The sequence below is a fragment of the Glossina fuscipes genome, unplaced genomic scaffold (assembly GCF_014805625.2).
Source record: "Glossina fuscipes isolate IAEA_lab_2018 unplaced genomic scaffold, Yale_Gfus_2 2, whole genome shotgun sequence".
Lineage (NCBI taxonomy): Eukaryota > Metazoa > Arthropoda > Insecta > Diptera > Glossinidae > Glossina > Glossina fuscipes.
This window is the reverse complement of record NW_023998416.1, coordinates 13439420-13445435: the sequence shown is the minus strand read 5'-3', so window position 1 is coordinate 13445435 and position 6016 is coordinate 13439420.

The window sequence follows — 6016 nt, the reverse complement described above, 5'->3', positions numbered from 1 at the left end:
TTTTTAAGATAATTTTTGGTTTTAGCCCAAGAATGAAAGTTGTTGACTATGATCGGGAAATTTTTTCGACCACTCCGACATATAACGGCTTATTTTGGAAAATCGTTGTATGAGTAACTGTTGAGCGATGTAGGGAATTTAATAGCTGTGCCATGGCCCACTATATTGTTTTCACTTGTTACTTATTCACAAGTTTTGGTAAAGTGTGAATTTATTTTGTGTTGCCCGCGATGACTGTACTTTTTTCATGATTAAGATTTCAGCTAAAAACTGCTGGAGCTTAAAATTTAATTGAACCATTAATGCAGTGTTTGCTTTTCATTTATAAATAGATTAAATAAAGTGTTTATAGTACTAACGATAATTGTTTATCAAGCATGTAAAAACGGAAGTGTTAAGTGGCAACCGACTCAAAGTCACATACGTAGTTACATACCCACCCTTAAGAGTTAAATATTTTTAAAAACATTAGTATTCGAGAGAATTAATGTACGCTATAGTTAAGCGTTATTTCTGCGTATGAAATCATGCTGAAATTCTTGAAAAAACGAAGAAAAAAAATATATGTTAATGCTAATAACTAAATGCAAGCAACTAAAAACAAAAATGTAAAAAAATTATTATGATAGTCCAACAACAACGTTCGACTTCGAGTGATTGAATACATGATAATTGCTGTTGCCTTGTTTTTTTTTTTTTTTTTTGTTCCTTTGTTCGTGAGTTTCTGTTTGTGTGTGCCTTGAAAGTTATCTGTTAGGTTCTCTTTTGTGGGATAAAATAGAATAAATAAATAAAATATCCAAATAAAACAAATAATTCGTGTGTGGCATGAAACAACAAATATACGATGTTCTTCATCACATACGTACATACGTACAAACAAATCATTGCTTGGTTGCGCTTAATGGAAAGACGAGAACTTGAAGAAGCAGTTATAACAAACTCTGCCTGCATATATTTACATACTTAGATAGATATATATCATGCATGCAAGAAAAACTACAATCTGTCATGCATGTGCATTCATGCCTGCATATTAAAATTATTCTTTAAGGTTTGCTTTCTCTTTCTTATGATTTTATACAACTGTTATAGAATATTTGAATATCGAATGCATTTTAAGTCTATCATGGTTTTCTGCATTTATTCAAAAGAGAAATGCTGGTATGTGTGCAAATATATATATATATATATATATATTTATATATATGTAAATATGTTTTGTGCATGTTTCAACATTTGCATTTTGCTTGTTGTAAACTTCACAAAACTCCAATATATTGTGGTTGTTGTTGTTGTTGTTGTTGTTGTCGTCGTCGATGTCATTGCTTCATTCTTTTTGTTATTTTGTAAAAAGGAGAACTTGTCAACTGCTCTTATCTGCTCACACATATGCACGTATGCATATAAACAATTGCATTGTCATTCAAACTCATCACTCTCTGTGCCATCAACTCAGTAAATCCAAATGTCAGTTTTTATTATAAAGTCAATATGTCAGTCAATCATATTCACATCAGGGTGGCATCACATTGGCTGACTTGACTCGACTTGATGGACGGCTACTGCTTGATTTTTAAATTTAGTTTTATAAATATTTTTATCCCTTGGTTCTGTCTTGATTTTATTTTGAATTTCATTTCCAAAGAAATTAATTGAATAAAACAAAGAAAAATATATTAAAATTATTCTGCATGTGTACGTTTGCACACTTACTAGTGCGGTTAGTATATCCATTACGAGCTTATTCTGTTCAATTTATGCGTATTTCTGCACATTTTTCATTATTATTCCAAAACCCAAAATGTAAATGCTTTTTAAAAACAACTGGCGCCTCTGTTATATTCTGCATAATTTTTATCTTATTTTTATGTTTAATATTCGACTTGAATGCATAAATATTTAAAATTCATGACATCGAAAATAAACTAAAGCTAAAACTTTCGTAGCACAGAAAAAATAAATCTCTCATGTAAAGCGACAATGGCAGTTAATCTTTTTAAAATATATACACCTTTTATTCAGGGTCTAAATGTTAAGCTAACCATCTTTCGGAACAAGTCAAAATCAGTCTTAAGTACTCCTTTATATATTCAAGAATGATATCTAAGTGGTTTAATGTTGAAAGACATATTCAAATGCGTCAAAGAGTAGATCTTTCCAGTGAAATCATGCTGGGGATGTGTGGATAATTCAAGCAGTGTCTGAGTTCCGATTTGGGAATTTGGGAGTTTTCTGTTTCATATACAAAATTGTGATCTGTAGGAGTCACCAAACAAAGCAAGTAAAAAAATTATATTCGGTGGTGGCCGAATCTTTTTAACCCATGATCATGATACTAAAAGAAAAGGAAAGAACTAAATTTTCACACTCTATAGTATTGGGCGGACGTGGCTGGCTTTTTCCATGTCCTGTACTTTATGGGCAACAAGCAGAAAACATGGAAAGCAAAAGCACTCACAGTTCTTATTACATAGCTTTGTGGGCGTGTTGAATGCGCCTTCTTTGAAAAGTTTGGATCCTTTTCAAATTGTCTTGTAAGTTTGTCAGCGGTATCTTCATTTTTGCGAACAGGAGAATGTCTTCAACAGACACTATACAGATGGATAAACAGCCGGACGGACAGGCGAACAGGAAGATAGACGGACATGGTTAAATCATTTCCGAATCTGATGCTGCTCAAGAATATATGGACTTTATGGGATCTCTGAAGCTTTCTTCTCCGCGCTGCACACGTTTTGACAAAATGAACCCTCAACCTTCGGTGGTGGGAATATATAGAAAAATGAATTTTCTTGTACGACTTGTTACGCTGCTATTTGCTTGTTAAGTATTCATTAAAAATACAAGCTCTTCAGTACGAGAGTGTGACCAACAATTACATGCTCATAAGGTAACATTACATCTTGAAGCTGAACAATCAATCAATTCAGTTTCGGTTTAAGTTGAATCAAGTTCACGTTACATCAAATGCCTTACGGCATTTGTATTTGTAGTGTCTGTTAGATGTTCATCAGCAAAGATCTAACATATTTATAAAAGTTAGTCATTTCGAAATAAATTTTTTGTTAATAAATCAAAAATCTAAAATTAATGTGTTTTGTACGTACAAGCAGATCCATAATAATCAAAAACTTTTATATATACATAAGTACTATGTGTCTATCATATGTATATATCTACATATATATAGAATATAGCCAGATGTAAAATATAGCAAAACACAAATGGAATTTCAAAAGAAACAACCAAGATGTAATTTGAAACACCTCGAAAGTATGTAATGGTTAATGCAATGCGAAAGAAATCATATATTTTTACATAGGCATCTATAAAGACCGTAATGCAAGATCCAAGATTTGCGAGTTCGTGGAAACACATATATGAAAGGAAAAAAAAGGCCACAAAGCACATACGAAAATTTTCAGGCCGTTGAATTTGCCAGAAAGGCAAAGGCGGGCTTTAAGGAGCGGGGAGATTTACTAGGGCCATTACTTTGACGCCCGCGTTGCAAATCAATTGCAAATAAAGTTTGTTTACCGTGAATCATACTTCCGCGAGTAACTTGAACCTTCAGCGGTCATTTACTTAATATATTACATTTCATACCTAGCAGACGCTAGGTAAGCACTTGCATTTGTATACTTATACTTTTTACACAGCTAAGCATTTCGGTTCCCAATGGTGTCAATACATTTTTAATAATCTATAAAATTGCGAAAGAAACAACAGAAGTTGCCTTTTTATCATAACGGGTATAACGACACCATAACACGCGTACTGATTGTTTAAGCACTGGTTAGTGGCCAAATTATTTACTTGATTCGATAGTGCAGTGATACAAAATTTTAAATAAATTAACAAATTTTATAATTATTTGCGCAAATTATTTAATTTATCTTTACTTCCACAATTATGAATACAAAGGTTGCTGCTGCTCTTATTAAGCTGTTAACTTATCTGCCATCAGGGCCGTTGAAGTTTTAAGATATTTTAAAATAGTAAAGCAAGGAAAACCGCTGCGGAATCGATTGAAATTTTTTCTTGCGGTCGCCTCTATTGTGTGAAAACAAAAATGGTTCTTCCGCTTCTTCTTTTGGTTTGCTACCAAGCAAGCTCTGCGACAGGCCTACGGAATATCTCATCCAATCGTTGCGTGTTTAATGACCAATTACGTCGATACAGCTAAGAACTAACCTCTTCATTATATATATCAATTGATTCTATGCAAACTGTAGAGAGCGAAATAGACTTGACAAAACGTGATATTCCTTTCATAAGCCGCTTAGCAAACAACAAAATGAGAAAGCCTAGCCTGCTTGAAAATGATTTAATATGAATGGAACAGCGATAACATAGGGGACTATGAATTAATTGATGATTCCATTCCTAGGTATTTTGTAATAATATCTACGGCATTCTGTATTACACTTTCGCTGTCTGTTATTAAGGAGAAGCAATCTTTACAAATGAAAGGATAAATACTATGCATAAATTTAACGCCTAACCGCGCCAACAAAATAAGAGACGGTATGTGTGTGCGTTTTAAATACCCCATTATTCCTCTCCACAGTTAGCTTTCATGAACTTGTACTGCAGAAGATTTACTAAGGTGTCAAGAACCTATGACGATGCATAATACTTACAGTATCTGTTATTAAATGCATTAATCTAAGATTCTCTACTCAACTATTAAAAAATATGGTTTTTTGTTGGTGCGTATGAGAGGAAAATGATTATTTTCAAAAGAAGATGTATAGATTTTAATACCTGTAATTACATCTATCTGTCTGCGGTGCAATGATTCATAAGATCAAAATGTATGAACTTGTTGTAATATGAAAGATAATACCTAAGGGGATGGCTTGAGAAAATTTCATGCAAGCGAACAAAAAAAAGAAATATGCAAAGAATATTATATCAATTACGTATGAAATGTCTTTCGATTTTTCATTAATTAAGTGCATAATATAAATGCTTCGATGATTTTTTAATAACATAGCTCTATCTGCTTCGATTTAGGAAACTATAATGTGCCCTGAGGAACTAGTTCAGCAAGTAACGAAATTGAATGAAATTTTTGATGATAAATACTTCCCTTTTTTTTACTTCTTTTTCCGATTTGTTCAAACGTTCTGGTAGTGTCCTTTATTCGCTTAACACGGTGACTATCGGAAAGAAGTGAAAAGAATACGCGCCTAATCGGTAAAGGTGTAGCACTCAGTATAGCTACAAGCAAAGCAAACATTGCCGCGTTAGCAACTTGAACGCAGTGACGCTGACTTGGCAGTCGCGATTCTTATCTACTACCGACTACTCAAGCGTATTAACGACGAGTTACTAAAGGTTTTTAAATTGGTAAACATAATTATTATGTAACTTAAAAGAACTTAAAAGATTTTGTAAAATATTTCGAGGAATTACCCTTGGAAAGCAACCGTTTGTCTTCTTTCTTCTTCTTTTATTATATTACTGGATGAAGGTGATCACGTGTATTTTCTTTTTTTCAATTCATTATATCGTTATGTACTAACTTATATTATTGACTAAAGCCCGAAAATCTTTGCGAATCCTTGCTGTGTGTATGATTTCGCCTATGGCTTTCAGTTCTGTCCAATTTCGAATATTACACAGCGACGACATTTGTTTCCTCCCCATGCCTCTGCATTGTTCAGTGTAGAATTTCGTGTTTTTCTCCACTTTTTCTACTCGTGCGTCCATGTGCAGCTCCTAGCTTTTTAATACATATTAATAGCCCATATTCAGAGTTTATTCTTCTCAGGACCTCAACATTGGATATGCGATTTATCCACGATATTTTTAAAATTCTACGGTATCACCACATCTCAAAGGCTTCTAGTCTCTTCATTGTACTGAATTTGAAAGTCCACCGATGATCTGGAGCCAGATCATACAAGAGCCTTGTCATCATTCCCGCCTTGCTCGAACTTTTTTCTACAGGAAGCTCAAAAGTTTCAATGTTAACATTAAAAAGCACGTTTTCCTTAGCTCCATC